General features: G+C 39.5%; 1 protein-coding gene and 1 pseudogene across 1 annotated transcript in view; both read right to left on the bottom strand.

Annotated features, from left to right (window-relative positions):
- LOC126788605 (cold-regulated 413 inner membrane protein 1, chloroplastic-like) overlaps nucleotides 1–18,454 on the bottom strand; it is a 131,635-nt gene extending 113,181 nt beyond the window's left edge. Inside the window, exon 1 of the mRNA XM_050514613.1 lies at nucleotides 18,444–18,454. The gene's annotated coding sequence lies outside the window, so the exon portion shown is untranslated. The remainder of the gene's footprint in view (nucleotides 1–18,443) is intronic.
- Nucleotides 3,771–11,732, bottom strand: LOC126785835 (codeine O-demethylase-like; annotated as a pseudogene).
- Nucleotides 18,455–20,118: the final 1,664 nt, after the last annotated feature.

The raw sequence follows: 20,118 nt of genomic DNA, 5'->3' as shown, positions 1-20,118 counted from the left end.
GACGTATTGTTCCATCCCAATCTTTTTGAACAGTGGTGGGTTTTCAGGGGTTATCAATCTAGTTGATGGTCCAATTTCTGCGTCGAATTTGGGGTTAAAGAACATAGCGATTGAGATCCTCTCTTGGTCGGAGTTCACCATAACTCTGTGCTCCACGCTTCTGTACTCTCCGTTGCTCAGGATCTGTAAATAGACATGCACACATATGTATGAATTTCCTAATAGGGTTGAGGAATGAGGATGCATATTGAATTTTATGTTTGGTTTTAGTGTTACAAATCAATGTTTCTTTAAAATTATTGCTAAACTAACCCCTCTCTCTCTCGCGCGCACACACACACTCTAATATGCATCGGTCAACATTATCAGTTAAGCTACCTAACCAAATAGGTCACTCCTCACAAGTCACAACTCATCCAATTAAGGTCTTATATCAACAAAGTCAACAAATTAAAGAACTACATTCACGGAATATACCCACGTGGCCACGTTTGCTTCAATTAACTAATATGAATATTAATAATGAATTAAATTAGGGCAAACCTCAAATATGTCCGACAGGAACCCAAACTCCATCTTTCTTAAGGCCGATTACCAGCCCTGGTTGTGTGCAGGGGCGGAACTAGGAATTCAAGATGGATATGGCTACTTTTCACATGCATATAAATTTTTATTTGAGGTTTAGAACCCAATGGGAGACTCATCCTCACGCCTTTACTATTTAAATTCAAAAATACAACAGGAGGGACATCAAACTAAAACCCTGTAAATTTAAAATGACAACAATCATAATATAAAAAGTAACCGAATGATACCCTCTGAGGTCCTAACTTTGTAAACTCCTCAATTACATCATCATTGTAAATACTATCAACAAACTCTTTCTCAATATAGAGAACCATCAAATCATCAAGAAAGTCATATTCCATCCTATTTCGAAGTCTAGTTTTCAAAATATTTATAGATGAAAATGTTCTCTCAGTAGTTGTTGTAGATACTGGTAGAGTTAATACAAGACATATCAATCTATAAAGAATTGGAAAATAATCTGACTTTCTTGATTCAACTAACCGCCGACATAAATCAGGTATAGAAGTTGTATTTGCAAATCTTAGATCACTCTGAACATCTGATAGAAAAAATCCACACTCCATCTATAGATCAAGCATATCACCTGCAGAAAAATCCATAGGGTAAAATCTCAAAGTAAGAGAGCAAACATCTTCAGGCTTGAATGCCTGAAAATTATCATGCGGATCAAATGTAGAACTAAGAGTAAAGAGCTCCAACGACTGATATGAGAATCTACTCTCAAACTCTGCCAATTGAACATCTATCAGAGCATTAAGTATATTGATCCGATAACAATGCTCTTTTGTAATATCTTCTGGACAAGCTCATTCTGTACCTTTCTTGTAAGGAGTAGACCAATCTGGAACAATGATATTATGCTCACAACAAAATGATGTTAAGAAGAGCATAGGCCTTATCTGATACTTCATTTTCTCGTCCAGAGGAAGCCTAAAGAATTCTTCAATCTCGTACTTCAGCTTCTCCAAAAGCATAGAGTTAACTCCATGATGTTATCCTCAAAATCAAATCATCCGAACCATTATCTCTCATGGCTTGAAGCTTTTGTTTTGCAATAGAAAGAACTCTTAGAGCATTTAAGATGTCCATGGTCTTTTTTTTGCAATGACTGACAAAGAAAATCAGTAATCTTCATGATATCATGCATCAAAAACAAGCAAAACACAAAATCAAATTTCTTCATAGCTTTGCCTACACTCTTTGCTTATCCTTGTATTTTGGGAAGTCCATTAATTACCAAATCTACAAGAGTTTTCTGAGTGGCTCCAAACAATTTTATCAAACTTGAAATAGAGCGAAAATGTGAACCCCAACGAGTAGCCCCTGCCCGTTGCAAAGTAGTAGTCTGATTAGCCCCTATATCAGTTTCAAGTTTACCTGCAGCCACTAAATCTGCAATTTTCTCTTCTCTAATAACTCTTAACGCTGATGACGTATTGCAGAAGAGTCAACAAAATTCACAATCACATTTAGAGAAGAAAAGAATTGTCAAACATCATGCACTCCTCTAGATGAGGCAATCAAAGCCAATTGTAAGCGATGAGCAAAGCAGTGCACATAATATGCATATTTACATTATTCTCTAAACAAAGCTTGTAAACCATTAAACTGACCTCGCATGTTACTAGCACCATCATGTCCTTGACCCTTCATATTTTCTAATCGAAGATCATATTGAGCAAGCACCTTGGATATCTCATTTTTCAAAGTTTGGGAACAAGTGTCTCCAACACAAATAACCTTGAAAAATTGTTCTCTAATAAACCCATGATAATCAACAAAGCGAATAATGATATCCATTTGCTCTCTATTAGATACATCAACAAGTATACAAAATTTGGAAGTTCCCACTTCATCACGAATCTTGGTCCTAATTTTTTGCACTACTGTCCTATTTCATCCTGTTACTGTGTGGTCTATTGTGTGTGTGTGTTTATTTTTTTTTGAGAAGGTGATCTATAGTGTGTTTCTCTTTTCCTAGTGAGTATATCAGGGTAAAGTTAATAATTGAGGAGCTGGAAGGGGAGGAAGCAACTCTGAAGGAAGATAAGTATTCAACAGATAGAAAATTTATTGAATACTACAACGTATGAAATAAGTACATAATTTTTTGTTCATGCAGACTGATAGCAGCCATATTCTATTTAGAAGGATATATAACAGATGGTCTTTTTGCACAAAACTAGGTCTTCAATAACATTGCAAGGCAATACCATGATATTGTACAAGTAATGGAAATACTTAAAGTGGTCAATTACCTTCCATTAATTATTTGGTTTCTTAATGCTGAACTAATTAACATTCATTCACAGAAGTTGGAAAATATGCAATGGACGATCCAACAAGTTGAGATGGACCTCAAACGCCCCCAATAACTACCCTAGTTGCATGCCTGAGTGCTCTAGTTCGAATTCTCATGATGATTGGGGGTGCCCTTAATTTAGAAGTACACTAACAACTAACAACTAACAAGCATATGTAGCTATTAATTTCCAATTACCAATTAAGAGTCTCCTATAGACTACAAAGTATACACAATGATCTAATCAGTTCAAGACTGAAGAGGATCTGATTACAAAGCATATACAAAGCAAAACAACGAACTATAACACATATACACCACGATCAGTTTTCTATGGCTCTTGTTTAATAATGAGAACACTTGGAGTCTCAGAAGGGTTATGTCATTTCTTGGGAGGTTCTAACAACTCATATAGATCACAAAATGCAAACCAAGCAGATAACTTTGTGACAAAGTTTGAATCTTTAGGATTAACAATGTAGATGGGATAACAATGGTGAATAAAATAATGAGCAAATTGTAATAATAACAAAGAGAGAGATAGAAATTGACTTGATGTGTGTGTTTGTGTATAACATCAAAAAAGCCTTGATCAGTTGATGGATGGATGGATGAGTTTTTGTTTCTGATAGAAACCAAAGCGGAGCAGCCAGCTTCCGCCAATGGGGTTGCTTCCACAGTAACATATTGCAGCAGTCAGCAAACTAGTGAAGAACTCCAACCTTGGCAAGCATGTCCACTGATCCACATCACACAACTGAGGATGTCGGCGGAATAAGAGTTGAGGTTAGCTATAACTTTTTTTTATCTGGGCTGTAGGGCTGGTATATATGATATACATATAGTTAGGGGTATTTTAGCCAAAATTTCGAATGGGCTATAGCCCTACCAGCCCGCCATTTACTTCCGCCCCTGGTTGTGGGCATGCATGATAGTAACTCATCCTCACTGTCTGCATCCCATCTTCAAACATCTCAGTCTCTTCTATGTCTATCCCCACAGCTTTTCCTAGAAATCGAAGAAGTTCCATCGCTAGTTGCTTGACTTGCTTCAGTTCCGAGTAGTATGACTCGAGTGTAGTTCTGCATGACTTGTAGAGACAAATGTTAACACATAAACGAAAATTATTGGTAATAAGGGGCATGTTATTGGGTACACATGTTGTATAGCATACATCAAGATCTGAAGGTAGTTAGAGAGGGAATATTATGATGCACGTGAGGTGGTGGTGTGATTGTGTGATGGATGCAGCTGGTGTATAACATACAACAGCGCACCCTAGAATTTTCCCATGTTATTAGGATTTAATTTCTAGGGAAAGACAATAATTATCATGGATATCCATCATGAATTCCTGTGAGGCCAAGATGTCAACAGATGAAGTTAGAATACAATCATGCTATTTGATAGGTAGTTGATAATATGTTGTTTGGGCCTAAAATAATACTCCGGCATTATCTATATTTTTTAGGCTCGTGGACCGGTTATTTGGGAAAAATCTATCGAAGAGCAAGATTACATTCCTTATTGGAATAGATTTCGGGACTGATGCTATATAAAATCTGAGTTGAATAAGGAAGGTGAATCCAAATCAACTAAGAGGTTCTCAAGACTTGATCCGCAAGAAAGAACAATCTGTGTTCTCTATATAAATGGGTCGAATGTGCAAAATCAAAGACACACAACGTCAAACAAACTATCGCGCAACTGCATAGTCAAGTCTCTTTACGGAAGAAAAGTCCGATTAGCTTCGGCAACCAAGTCTCCCATTGGAGCGGAGCTACCCAGATGTACGCCTCGCGCTGCATGTAGCAACAAGTCCGATTAACTTCAGCAACCAGAGTCAAGTCCATCGAGTCGCTAGCCTAGCTTCTAGCAAACACAAAAGTCTGCACTAGTCAGCAATTTCTTACAGCAAGAGAGTCCCGCTATCAACGACACATTATAAGCTTTGCTTTTCCCCAAGCGGTCTAAAGTAAGATCGGCCATCTACTTGAGGTGGAGTGAAAGGTACCTAGCAACTCCGGTTGTGTATAGGTCATTCGAACTTCAGCGGTTTATCAGCAACTGCATAACAATCGTTCAAGAAGAAGACAGTACGTGAGCGCAATCATCATCAACAAGCAAGAGTTGTACCTAACTCAAAGGTACTGGCACGCCAAGCAACAATAGAAAATGAAGGTTAGAACTATCTAAGGTTCAAAACCTGGGCTTGCTGATTGTTCCCTGAGGAAATCTTTTTCCCAACTCGAACACATGTAATCATTCAACTCTGTAAGTACTTATCGAAACATATATATATATATATATATATATATTAACTGGTATGCCAGAACATATAGCATATTTTATCAGAATACAAATTAGAGAGAGAGAGAGAGGCCAGACCTGAGTGATGAAGGGAGCTCTGGGAAGAGGTATGGCTTTCGCCTATGAATAGGGTTCATGGTCATGTAGAATCTATTACCCCAGTCACGTTTTTGATCTTTATTTTTGGCTATGGATCCATAACCTTCAAAGTCACCAGGCCTTATCTGATACTTCATTTTCTCGTCCAGAGGAAGCCTAAAGAATTCTTCAATCTCGTACTTCAGCTTCTCCAAAAGCATAGAGCTAACTCCATGGTTCACCAACTGCACGTACAATAAAATGAGTATAGATTCAAATAAGGTTGAGTGCATGCCAGACACATTTAGTTGGATGAATTAGTGTACTAAACAACAAATTTATATGATATAAATAAAAAGGATGGACCTGAAAAATGCCCCACTCTTTGCAAGCTGAGTGCAGATTATCCAGTTCAGAATCTGAAGCTTCTAAACGATCACTAGATTTATAATATCGATGGTTGGGATTGCGGTAAGCTTATCAGAGAGATCAGATGAGAGTTCTGGTTCTTCGCAACTGCGGACGTAACATTATGGGACTTCAATTAACGACTCTTTGGTCATCTCCAGGATACTCATAAGAGAATCAGAGCACTCAAAGCCTCTTGGTAGCTGTATGTCATGGACCTAGCCATTCGGCTGCCACACTTGGTCCATGTGCGCTTCATCCCCACAGAGTCAGTCTTATCCAACGGGGCAATGTACTGGTTTCGCCCTGCTTTGGACTCATCAGGGGATCGGCTCCAGACCCCGACCAGTGTGTAGGGCGGCTAACTCCCTTATTCGACGTTAAGTTCCCGACTAGCGACAAGCTCCCCAAACTTAATCGGGTTGGCCTGCCTGAACCCCTCGGAATGAGCAATCATATATCTCTCACACCTTCTGGCCTTAGAGCAATCCCACGTATGCATGAAGCACATTTAAACAACGATACCCGCAATAGATACTTTCAAAAACGGGACGTGACATCCTCCCTTACCAAACTTGGTGTACGTCCTCGTACATGACATCCCCACTTGCGGCCCGCGTAACCCTTGTACGCCCGCGATGTCTCAGCGAAGAAAATGAGTTCCCAAAGATCATCCAACAATGTTTAGCACCGGATCTCTCATCCTGGAATTTGCCACGGATCCTCGTTCGGTCCTCCCCTGGAGGCGATCCTGCCTACTCGACTCCCCCGCGGAGCCCCCCGTATCTTGGGGACACGGTGACACGTGTGAGCGCTTGGCGAAACAACGACATCGATGTTGAGGCAGCTTTGATACCACTTGTTACAGACCTAGCCATTCCGCTGCCACACTAGGTCCATGCGACGTTCCATCCCTATGGAGCCAGCCTTATCCAACGGGACAATGCACTGGTTTCGCTCTGCCTTGGGCTCATCAGGGGATCGGCTTCAGACCCCGACTAGTGTGTAGGGCGGCTAACTCCCTTCTTCGACGTTAAGTCCCCGACTAGCGACAAACTCCCCAAACTTAACCGGGTCGGCCTGCCTGAACCCCTCAAAAGGAGCAACCACATATCTCTCACACTTTTTGGCCTTAGAGCAATCCCACGTATGCATGAAGCACATTTAACCAGCGATGCCCACAATACACACTCCTGAAAACGAGACGTGCCTTGTAGTTGCTGCGATGCCATTTATTTAGTTTTTTGAGTTATGATTGATCCCAAATGCAATTCTATATAGGCGTCGTACCAACCTGGATAAAAGAGAACAATATAATGGGCAGAATAACTTCTAAGAAGTTGACACCAAATTAAAGTCCCTGAAAAAGTGAAGATAATTGATCAAAAGTACAAAATATGTGGCCATGCCACACCTAACCCAAATATGTGAAAATAAATTATATATTAATTAATTTCAGCAGTACGTTGTGGATGAAATCACTATAGGAAAACTGAGCATCCACGTAATCAATCCTTTAGCCGCATGCATCTCTTGCATGCTTGAGGTCATATCAATTTAAGAAAATAGAGCTTGATGTTCAACTCCTGAATGCTAAGAAACAAGACACGGATACTCGTGTCCGTATTTGACACAATTCGATACGTAAACACATTAAATAAAATTTTTGTTGAACACGGATACATTTTAAATACGTTCATTAAATATTATTTTTAAATATATATATTTAATTTAAAAAAGTTCTATTAGATAACATTAATAAGGATAACTATTAATGAGCTCTATTTTCGTCAAACAAAAACTTGTACAATTTTATTACCATTATTATTTTCAATTTTTCACATCCATTAAATAAAGGAATACCAAAACCTAATGATTCTTTTGGGTTGTTTAAATGACCCCAAGCCCGTCAGTGGATCATCCCCTTTTTCCTTGGATTACAGAGGACACCACCAAAACTCCAATCTCACCCAATGACAATCACTTTATTTCTCCCAAAATAAAGGGCAATAACTAAACTATGGTTTCATATAAAATCTGTTAATCGAACCAAACGCCGCTTCATGACTTTCTCTCTCTAAATCCCAGCAATCTTCCTTCTTCCTCTTTCTCTTCTCTGAAATCTCTTCCGATGGGCCCTCGTGAGCTGAAGAGCACCTTTCTATTCCGAAGTCTTGACGTGAAACGTTGAAGGGTACGTTCTCATCTTCGGGCTACAAGAACTTATTCTTAGACTTACAAGTTGCATAGAGAGGTTAGGAGTCCTCTTTCTTCCTCCTCTGATCCTCCACCGAAAACATGGTTGCCTTCTCAATTCCACTACAAGTTAAACACTGATATATATATATATATATATATATATATATATATATATATATATCTCTCTCTCTCTCTCTCTCTCTCTCTCTCTCTCTCTCTACATCAAGGAAGAAAATTCCAGTGGGTAGCTTTGCCCAGCCAAACCTTCTCCCTCTCTGTCACCGCCCCGCCAACCCACCAACGCCAGTATATATATATATATATATATATATATATCTCTCTCTCTCTCTCTCTCTCTCTCTCTCTCTACATCAAGGAAGAAAATTCCAGTGGGTAGCTTTGCCCAGCCAAACCTTCTCCCTCTCTGTCACCGCCCCGCCAACCCACCAACGCCAAAGTCCATTCCAAGCTCTCCTTCAACTCCACTATCTTCGTCAACCCCCGCCGCCCCCTTGACCCCAACAACGCCGCCGACCTCTTCCACAGAGAAGAAGAAGAAGAGAGAATGTGTCCTACAATTGCGTATCTGAGTGTGTTTGATGCGTGTCTGAAAACGAATTCGCGTGTCCGGGCTTGTTGGAGCGTGTCCGTGTCCGTGTCAGACACGTGACACACGACCAAATTGATGTGTCCATGCATCATAGCTCCTGAGGCTTTTAACCGGGCTCGATGGATTCATATTTCAAAAAACATGTATAAAAACATAATTAATGCGATCGAGCTAGTAGCCTGGTATACTGATCATTTTTAAGTCAAGTACAGAAGTACTCATGATTCATGATTCTTGATGGACCACATGCATCAAAATCATTTATATCGAAAATATATTTGTGCAGATATGAAACGATCTAGAAACTCCACTCGCTTAACCACAAATTGAGAATATATAGCTGTATATCTGAATTTCATTCACTTGATTATCAAGCATTAATATGGTAATGTCAGTCCTCAGAATGATAATAGTTATGTCTGCAATTATATCGTTTAACTTGGCCGGTACGTAATAAGGCGGTAATGTTTGTCAACACATATAAGCCAGGTAATGAAATTGCTGATTCGGTTTGATCGATTTTTCCATCCCAATGATCTTATAAAGACACCAATTAATGATATGAATAGTTTTTATCGTCGCTAGTGACGTTAACCATGCCTACATTTTCGAAACTTTATCTGCCATATGCCTGCCCGGTCAGCTGTTTCTAGATTATTATGCAAAGAGATTCAAGTTGCGAAGTCTTCCTAAAAGATCATGATATCATTTTCACATACTACTGGTTGCTTACGGAATTATTTTATAAGCTTCGGCAGAACAAAAACGTGCTTAATGATCCTTTAAATATATGTATATATTCTACATGAAGATGATATCCTAAATTCTTTAGCTCCAACAATAATTTACAACCAAATGCTAACACGACGTCGGATCTATAGAGTTGTTATATGTTATCAACCATTTTAATGTACTGTTATATACAGTAAATAAATAGAGCACGTTTTTTTATTAAGACTTGACCAGCTCTTGCATCTTTTTAAAATTGATCGGATAGACATAATCAAGTAATCAAGTGACTTAAATAATGAGACGCTCGTCATCCATGACATTGCGAAATCTCACCAAAGCTGAAATTATTAAGAAATAAGATATGTAATACATGCATCATGCATATGCCCAGTTTGTACGTAGATCTATCTCACAAGAAACCTGACACCTCACTAGCAACCTGATGCGTTTGGTGGTATATTTCATCACTGCACAAAAATGAAACATGCATTTAACTACAAGGAATTTGGATTAAGCAGGTGCGTTTCTATATGTAGAGACATTTCACCATATTTTTAAGCTGATGCATGCATGTAGATATCATGTCATAACCTTGAAAAAAAGCATACAATCAACTAATCAAGGGTGATGAACGAGAACAGCATATATATGTAGTTGGTTACTTAATCGATTGGGTTACCTAAGATGCAACTCTAAACAAACCTTATTCATGTTTGTTGATGTATATCTAAATGCATGATGAACTCCTAACCTTCATCGATTATGAAAGTGATCCAACCGTATGTGTACCGACAAATGACAAATCATATGTCTATATCCAAGGATATATCATTTTATCTTCCAACTGAGCAGTTAGTCACGTTTAGGAGTTTATCTTTAAGTTATTTTTCAAAGTTCCAGTCTTCCAGAACCTGTTCTGTCGGGTTTGACGATTTGCCCTAGCCTAATCAACTTTTCTGAGTGTGCTTTGTCTCGGGTACGCATGGAACTATATAACTATATATGTTATGCTCGCATGGTTTCATGTTTTGGTTTTGACGGCCTGTATTTCGGAATTGTACTAACGCGTTTTATTTCCTGTGTGTAAAATCATAATTAAGAACCGAGTTCTTTGATTATCTAATATGAAGTAGCGAGATTGCGCTCAGTTCCAAATCCCATGTAATTGCTTTGTTTTTCATTGTTTTATTCAAGTGCAGTTTGATAAAAGAAAAGGTTTGATAGCTGGTAAATGTTTATGAATTTATAAATGTATATATCCATAGAGATTCTGTTATAAGGTCCCTGATGTCAAAAGAAAGAAGAAATAAAGAAACCAAAAAGAACAAACAATTATTGGACAAATGACACTAAACTTTCAGCATCTCATATTGGTTTTTACAACAAAAGTTCTTTCATGCTCACAGTTTTGATATTGAGTCATATTATCATAAACCTCAACTGTTAGATTTTAATTTTTAATAATAATCACGGCCATTATAATACCAACATGTCTGAGTATCGATATTTTAAGCACGTAAATGTTGCCATTTTACAAGACAAAAAATGTAGATTTTGCCTTCATGAGCAATAACCCATAACCTTTGGCTCAAAGGAAACATTGGTTTTCAGTCATTGGTTCGCAAAACATATTTTTAAAATTAAATATTTCTGATTAAAATATCGACGTGTGTATGTTAAATAGTTTTGTTAGAGATTTTTTTATATTTTTGTAATCTAATGAATAATTCGATATAAAATATATGGTAATTGTAGTCATTAATTATAACCATTAATATAATTAGTAAATGTAAATAAAATTTAGAAACTGAAAAAAGTCATGAACTAAATTTGAAAAATTTCTCGACATATTTAGTGACAGAAAAATGAGATTTTTTTGGGTAAGATTCTTAATTAAGAGGATACACAAATACAAAGATAATTAATTAATTCAATTAGATGAAATTTTTTTGGTAAGATTCTTTTATTTTTGGTAATTAATTATCCCTTAATTATTGCTGAAATCATCTTTAATAAATAATAGATAAAAATTAAATTATTTACAAGGATATGATTGTCTTTTAATTAAAAATGAAAAATTGTAATATTTTAATTACTGACGTGGAATGGTGATGTGACATGTCACATATGATTATGACGTCAGATTATGACGCTAAAACATTTTCCTTCACGTGTATTCTCAATCCGTTCATTCCCTCAACTAAATCTGAAGCAATCTTTACTCCTTTCCTTACTCCTAGTTCATGTCTCATAATGACTGTTGATTTGTGCTATATGTCTGCAATCTATGCTCTCTAGTTTTTGCATATATAGTTGGTGTTATACTGTATTTGTAAGGGCCTATCAAAGAACTCGGTTCTGAAGCGTCCGAAGATTACACCATACACGGGTGAGGGTGACCCATTCCGGCACAGATAACTTCAAAAAAGTCACCGCCAACAGAGAATTTGATAACACCACACTCTGCCACCTGTTTAGAGAAACATTAGACGGGGACGCCATGAACTAGTTATTTGAGCATCCAGCGAATTCCATGGATTCTTTTGCACAGTTGACTACGACGTTCCTCAACTGGTTCATCCTCATGGCCGGGGCAGCACACACGACACACGGTTTGTTCCAGGTAAAGTAAAAAAGCAGGGAGACGCTGGGCGCCTTTGTCATGCGATGGTAGATGACCACATCCAAATGCCAGAACCTCAACAAAACACTTGCCTTAGCTGCATTCAAGGAAGGACTGCAGTATGAGAATTTCATGTTCCATATCAACATGGACCCTCGAATGCACGACGCCACCTACGATTAAATTATGACAGAGGTGGTGCGGTACGCTCAGGCGGAATATGTCATATACGGGAAAAAATGAACTCCGGTACTATCAGAAAAAAGAAATGCGCCGCAATCATCTGTACCTACAAACACGATCCCCTTACAACGTGAGCTCTTCCCTAGCACATAAGACCGCAACAAAGGAATGAAAAGAGAGTGGCACCAGTCAAACCGCCATGACGAGCGTAACCATGATCAGCAGAGAGGCCGAGATAAGAACATGAGACTCGGCAATGAGCGTTGCAACAACAGAGACCCTCGCCAAGTTAACACGATGGGTCGCTGTGGTGACCACACACCACCGAGGGTTGAAACCCTAGAAGACTTCTTCCACAAACATCAGGAGACATTGAGAAATCCAGGGAGGCCACTACGCCCTTAAACTGAAGCGGAAATTGGTAAGTGGTGCAAGTTTCATGAAAATGGAAGCCACAACACGAATGATTGCAGAATCCTCCACACACTGAGAGCCAACAACGATACAGGGGTTCGGGCAGCGCATCCAAGAGCACAGCAGAACGTGGTGGCTGCAGTAGAGAACATACGCCGCATCAACGTAATTGAGGGTGGAGCCCCAATGACAAGCATGTCTAACCGTGCAAAAAAAGCGCTTCATCCACATCAACCACCCAAGGCAAGTGTGCGCCATCACAAGGGGAAATGCCAAAAGATAGAAGGAATGATGAAAGCAGATCTCCTTCACTGAAGAAGAGGAAATAAGCATCTTTCTACCTAACGACGATGCATTCCTCATAGATGCGGTCTTAGGTGGACAGTGGGACGTAGGTAAAATGATGATCGATATGAGATCCGCAGTTAATGTCCTATTGAAGGGATGATACGAGAAGATGAAGCGTAGTGGTAAGAAGTTAGTACAAGACCACGAACCGCTGATCAGCTTCTCCGGTGACATAACCCAACCTCTAGGCTCGGACTACATGACGGTACGCATTGGGATTGCGCCATGCACAGTCTGCGTCGAAGCTGAGTTCATCGTAGTTGACGCCTATAGTTCTTACAACGGGATCATCGGTCGGCATACTCTCAACCGAATGCGAACCTTCATTGTTGGATACATGATGCTCATCAAATTTCCAACCCCAAATGGAACATGGTAAGTCCGGGAATCACAGTCCGTGGTGAAAAAGTGCCAAGCATGCGCAGTTAGGCGCACCGCAACGGCATGAAATATTGACGGTATATGCTGCTACAAACTTAACTGAAAAGGTCGTCGACGCGCGAGACAACGAAGTTGCAACGACCCCAAAATTTCGAGCATGAAACTCAAATTTCGAAGTCATGAAAAATACTTAAACAATCTCAATGAATCGAAATTATTTTAAATGCCCTACCTCGACCTCGGCCCTTATCCGAGTTCATCACCTTCACACAATGAAACACTTACTCAATACATGTGAAGTCTCGAATTCAACCAAAACAGATTCAACAGATATCAACATGAAATTTCAGAATAAGATGAATCATCGAAGTATCATCACGATACTCCCTAGAGGACCAAACCATAAGGTATGGCTCATAACACACTCTCGCGTACCCGACGACATATCAATACCGAGGAGCATGTGATGGGTGGCCGCTGCAGTCGGATCATCGCTCCCGGATGATATTGATAATCGCCAAATACGCAACTAGGCTCTGATACCAACTGTAACGACCCCAAACTTTCGAGCATGAAACTTAAATTTCAAAGTCATGAAAAACACTTAAACAATCTCAATGAATCGAAATCATTTTAAATGCCACAGCGGATCATCTCTGAGTTCAAAATACAACTCAGTCAAACCGATATTACAAACCAAATTATAATTCAACATTATAACAAATGGAAATGTATAATCCTCACAAAAACCTCACAAGAAAGTCACACAAAATCCTCACACAAGCTGGAACTAAATATCTTTAAGTTCTCTGAGCGGTCCGTCAATTCCCGCTAATCCACACCTACGGAGTTATCCACTACACCATCGAATTGGTGCACCGGATTGTAAACACAAACCCGGTAAGCTTTACAGCTCGTATGAGTAAAAACAACAATAAAACTCGCATATCAATATATACGGAAATCCACAAAAATATCAATATAAATGCACTCATGAGTCAATGGACGGCCAATCTGGTTGTCCAAAATATGAAATTGAAAGTGCTCATGAGAAACTGGGCAACTCCTCTGTTTACCCAAATGCATTTATAATACGGGTACTAATGAATGCTGGTACTCCTCTGTTACCTCTCACGTAGTACACCGCCGACATTGGGAAACCTCTTGCTACCTAACGTCCAAAAATATGAGTACTCATGAGCCGATAACCCATATGTTATCTCACATGCAGTACTCCGACAGAAGACTAGAACTTTAACTGTATCATAACTGTCGCCCGGCCAAAGGCTAGGTTCCGACATGCCAAACATGTCCGAAGATTGGTCCGAAGATATAAACACGTCCGAAGACAAAACTCGTCCGAAGACATCAAATCACGTCTGAAGACAAAACTCGTCCGAAGACATCAAATCACGTCCGAAGACAAAACATTTTAACAAACACCATGTTAAAACCACATATAATAATCATCACCTCATATTGTACAAATTAACTCGACATGCTCAATATATAATTCTCGTCATCAAAATGACATATTCACAATGAACAGTATATAATATAGCAAACTATATATATATATATATATGTACCTTTTTACATTTACTGAAAGTAATTTATATTTACATTTACTGTACGCAAAATAAAATTTACATTTACCGTACGTAAATCACATTTTTACATTCACCGTCATAAAAATAAATTTTACAATTTACTGTTTTTGAAATTACTGTTCACGCGTCGCCGCACGTGGCGGCGCGTGGGGTACACTCGCCACCTCCAGCAGACCGCGTGTGGTTCTCACGCGCCACTCACCGTAGCATGCCACCGCCGCCCCAAAACCCTTCTCCTTTCCTCCCCTCTCCTCCCTATGGCTTCACGCCGCCTCCTACCCCCTCCACGCACCCACACGCGCCGCCTAAGGCGGCGGTTGTAACGACCCCAAAATTTCAAGCTTAAAAACTCAAAATTTCAAAGTCGTTAAACTCCAAACAATTTCAACGAATCGAAATCATTTAAAATGCCACAGCAGATCATCTCTGAGTTCAAAATACAACTCAGTTAAACCGATTATTACAACCCAAATTATAATTCAATATTATAACAAATGGAATTGCGTAATCCCCACAACAAACTCACAAGATAGTCACACAAAATCCTCACACAAGCTGGAGATAAATAACTTCAAGTCCTCTGAGCGGTCCGTCAATTCCCGCTAGTCCACACCTGCGGAGTTATCCACTACACCATCGAATTGGTGCACCGGGATTGTAAACACAAACCCGGTAAGCTTTACAGCTCGTATGAGTAAAATGAAAATATATAACTCGCATATCAATATATACGAAAATCCAGAAATCAAACAAATATAAATGCACTCATGAGTCAATGGACGGCCCATCTGGTTGTCCCAAAGAAATATGAAATAAAACGCTCATGAGAAATTAAGTAACCCTTCTGGTTACCCAAATGCATTTATATCACGGGTACCAAGAACGCTGGTACACATCTGTTACCCCTCTCGTAATACACCGCCGATATTGGATAGCCACCCGCTACCCAACATTCAGAACAATCTGAGTACCCATGAGCAGATAACCACCCGTTACCTCACATGCAGTACTACGCTGATATTGGGTAACCACCCGCTACCCAACATCCAAAACAATCTGAGTACTCATGAGCAGATAACCACCCGTTACCTCACATGTAGTACTATGGCGGACAGACTAGAGCTCTAACTGTATCGTAACTTTCGCCCAGCCAAAGGCTAGGTTCCGACTTGCCAAACACGTACAATAATCTCACATCATATTGTACCAAATCACGTCCGAAGACAAATCAAGATTTTAACAATCTCAATGTTAAAATCACGTACAATAATCTCACATCATATTGTACCAAAAATCATGTCCGAAGACAAATCAACATTTTAACAATCTCAATGTTAAAATCACGTACAATAATCTCACATCATATTGTACAAATCAAAATCACATGCTCGATATTTAAATCTCGTCATCGAAATGACATAAATCACGATAAAATCATAACAGTATATTATATAGCAAACTATATATATATATGTACATATTTACCATTTATACAATATATATATAATCCATTATATCATATACATGTCATATTTCATAAACACGTCCGAAGACAAAAACTCGTCCGAAGACAAAACTCGTCCGAAGACAAAACTCATTCGAAAACAAAACTCGTCCGAAGACAAAACGTTTTAACAATCACCATGTTAAAACCACGTACAATAATCACACATCATATTGTACAAATTAAATCACATGCTCGATATTTAATTCTCGTCATCGAAATGACCAATTCCAATGAATTTATAACAGTATATAATATAGCAAACTATATATATATATATGTACTTATTACCATTTATACAATATATATGTAATCCACTATATCGTATACATGTCGTAATTCAATATTAAAAACTCTTGTAAAATCTTGAATCTCCGCAAGGGTAGATTCGTAAATATGTGAGATTTTACTCACCTTATTTCCTGCGTACAACTTCCACGACCCTGAAAGTAATTTCCTCACTCGTTTCGTCAGACACCTAATAGCACGATAAATGCTTAGAAAATGATACTTAAAATATTAGGTGACGAGTTCAGCAAAGCTAAATGTTGTTCATAAAACATTGTTCACGGAACACTGTTCATGTTTACTAATCACTGTTTTTACTAAACCACTGTTCACAATAACTGTTTTACCAAAACACTGTTCATAGTACTGTTTTACCACACCACTGTTCACATTTACTGTTACATGTCACTATTCACAGTTACTGTTACAGATCACTATTCACAGTTACAGATCACTATTCATATGGGGTTACTATTCACAGTTACTATTCATTCGGCGTTACTGTTCACCGATCGCCACCAATCATCACCAAATTTCACTACCACAACCTAAACAACATTTCCAACAACTTTCTAGTTGACACCAAGGTCTAAATCCGAACCTAAACAGTCTAAACAACGAAGAACATAAATTCGGCACTATTCACAAACCCTAGAAATTTAAATTTTGATTCGGGTACTTATACTTCGATTTGGCTTGATTCCTTTTGTGGGAATGTTGCTGGGACTGAGACAAGCAAAAACCCCCCAAGAATCTCGAGCTATGGTGGCCGGAGGAGGCGGCGCCGCCACAACAGTAACTTCCAGCGGTTTCTACGCCGTGTGTGGTTGTCGCCGGAGTGCAAGGCGTAGCCCAAAAGATGGAGCTCGTCGAGCCCGTCAGTTTGATAGGTGGCACGACACGAGGCGACGTCGAATGGTGGAGAAATCGGCCGGAGAAGGTTTTTGGGTCGGGTGAACAGTACCCGAGCTGATTTTTAGAAAAAATCTGATTTTCTGATTTTTAATCTCCTCTCCTTCCTTTTATACTATTTCCAAAATCGGAAACGAACTTCCGACATTAATAACTTTCGCGTCCGACGTCCGATTCGAATGCATGACGTGTCTACGAATTCGTATCGATGAGCTCTACGACTTTCGTGAAGGACGTTTTCGCAACCGAGCGACGGAATAAAAGTCGATCTATACGTTGCGGTAACGTTACATTTTCTAATTAAACAATCCGAGAACGTTTCCGTTTTCGTTTCGAAATGTCGCAAACCTCAACCTCCAATTGTCATCTTGAATTAATTTCACAAGTTTAACACTTTGAAAATACTCGACATTTAGTTTCTAAAAATTCGGGTTATTACAGCGGTACCCTCTCCTTCCTCCTCCCTCTCCGATCTCTACCAAATCAAGCCAAAACAACCAAAAATCCACAACCAATCCATCAATTACATCGATTCATACCTTAATCGAAGCTAAGAACTCCGATTTGGCGCCGGAAGAGCTCAGATCGCCGGTGGTGCTTCGATTCCTCGGGGAGGACTTGAGTCGTGTGGTTTTGCCCCTAAGTCGATAGCAGAGGGCTCCAAAGGTGAGGATCGGCGTCGTGATGCTCTCCTTCGTGCCCTTGCGTAGCCGAAGTGGTGCTCGATGGTGGCGATGACGCTTGCGGTCTCAGGTTGGAGCGCGGAGGCTCACAACGTCGCTAGGAGGTGCGTCGACCTCGGGGTCGATTGCAGAGGGTCGCACGACGCTTCCTGGGCCGGCGGTGTATGTCACGGAGGTCGGAGCTCGTCGGATCATGGCGGAGGAATTTCTGAAGGAGAGAGAGAGAGAGATATCGGGGAGAGAGAAGGGAGGGAGGCGGAAAGAGAGGAGAGAGTGAGGGCTTTCCAATTTTGGAAACCCTAAACTGATAAGATTCCTTTATATACTCGTTTCTAAAATCGGAAACTAACTTTCAACGTTAATAACTTTCACGTCCGACGTCCGATTTGAACGCGTGACATGTCCACAAACTCATATCGACGAGCTCTACAACTTTCATGAAGGAAGTTTTCGCAACCGAGTGACGGAATAAAAGTCGATATATACATTGCGGAAACGTAACGTTTTTTCTAACTTCGTTCCGAAAAATCGGGTTATTACAGAAGTAAAAAAAGTATGGGCAAGAAAAAGACTACGCCTTACGAAGCCAAGACTCCGGTGAACCCTGAATCTTCCTTGAAAAGTATCACATCCTTCCCGCACCACCCGGAATGAAAGATCAAGATTGACACTACTCTTAGCCCCACAGTGGAGAGGGACCTAACAAACTTCTTGGGAGAAAGCATGAAAGTATTTGCATAGTCATATGAGGATATGTCTGGCATCTCGCCTGACATCATCATGCACGAGCTACACATTATACCTTCCACGTATTGTATCTGCGCAATACACTACATTAACAATAGTCATACAATTGATATTAGACATATGGGTCATGGTATTCATAATAGCCGTGTAAGTTCGGCTCATAGTAACTCATTTTTGAAAATACATAATATGTAATGTCTCACAAAATGATATTATATCATTCACCAATTCAGGTCCCACTGGGCGTGTCAAAAGATGTTGGCTCAAAAATCGTCCCGACCGCGTGTCAATAGGCCAAGGTCCTCTTTAGCTTCCACGTGTCCTTCTGGCTTGTGATGTGTACTAAGGCGTGCCAACTCGCGGCCAAGGGGCCAAGTGAGGTTCTACAGTTGTGCGCTGATCTGACTTCTTATCAAACGATTATGAGCCGAAGAAGGATCACTCTCAGTCGTGGGGTTTTCAATGCCTTGAATACAAGGACTTTAACACGGATCGGCTTGCTAGCCGCGATCTTGGTGTTGTGTGGTACGAGTGAATTTTGTGAAAATGACAATGATGGTGATGGTGGTTTTCTTAATACTTAATGTAAGCAATATGAAGAAAAGAAGAGCAAATTTAAAGCAAGAACGTAAAGAACAATGCAGAAAAGTGCATAAAGATAGATGAATACCAATAAAGAAAACGATAAGATAAACATGTTGAGATTGTATTGGTGAATTGTAGAATTGTATTGATAAGATAAATGTGTAATCGCGTTGAGCGTTTTGGTCGAGGACCTCTAACAAGGATGCCTATGGTCATTTTTATAACAAAGAAAATAGACTACAGAATAAAGAAGAGTAATCAATTATCGTCATAACAGTCACCAATGTGTTAACTACAAGGAACCAAAGTTAATTGAAAACTTAATCTGTGCTACCGTTACATGCAATTGATTGCAGTAATTGCTAATTTGAGGACGTTGCGACTAATTAGCCAATGTACTAGTCGTGCATTCAGGTGATTGCTCCAAGCTTGGTAACTACTTCATGAAATTGACAATCAAACTTTAATACGCCACATTTGCAGACATATTAATTGTAATTGTAGTACAACGTTGAGCCGTGAACAATGACACATGACTGCGGCCAATGTCATATGTACAACATTGGGTCGCATACAATAACACACGAACGCGGCCAATGTCATATTAAAA

This window comes from Argentina anserina, chromosome 3, assembly GCF_933775445.1.
Source record: "Argentina anserina chromosome 3, drPotAnse1.1, whole genome shotgun sequence".
Classification (NCBI taxonomy): domain Eukaryota; kingdom Viridiplantae; phylum Streptophyta; class Magnoliopsida; order Rosales; family Rosaceae; genus Argentina; species Argentina anserina.
The sequence above is the reverse complement of the archived record's forward strand: the minus strand, read 5'-3'. Positions and strand labels throughout refer to the sequence as shown.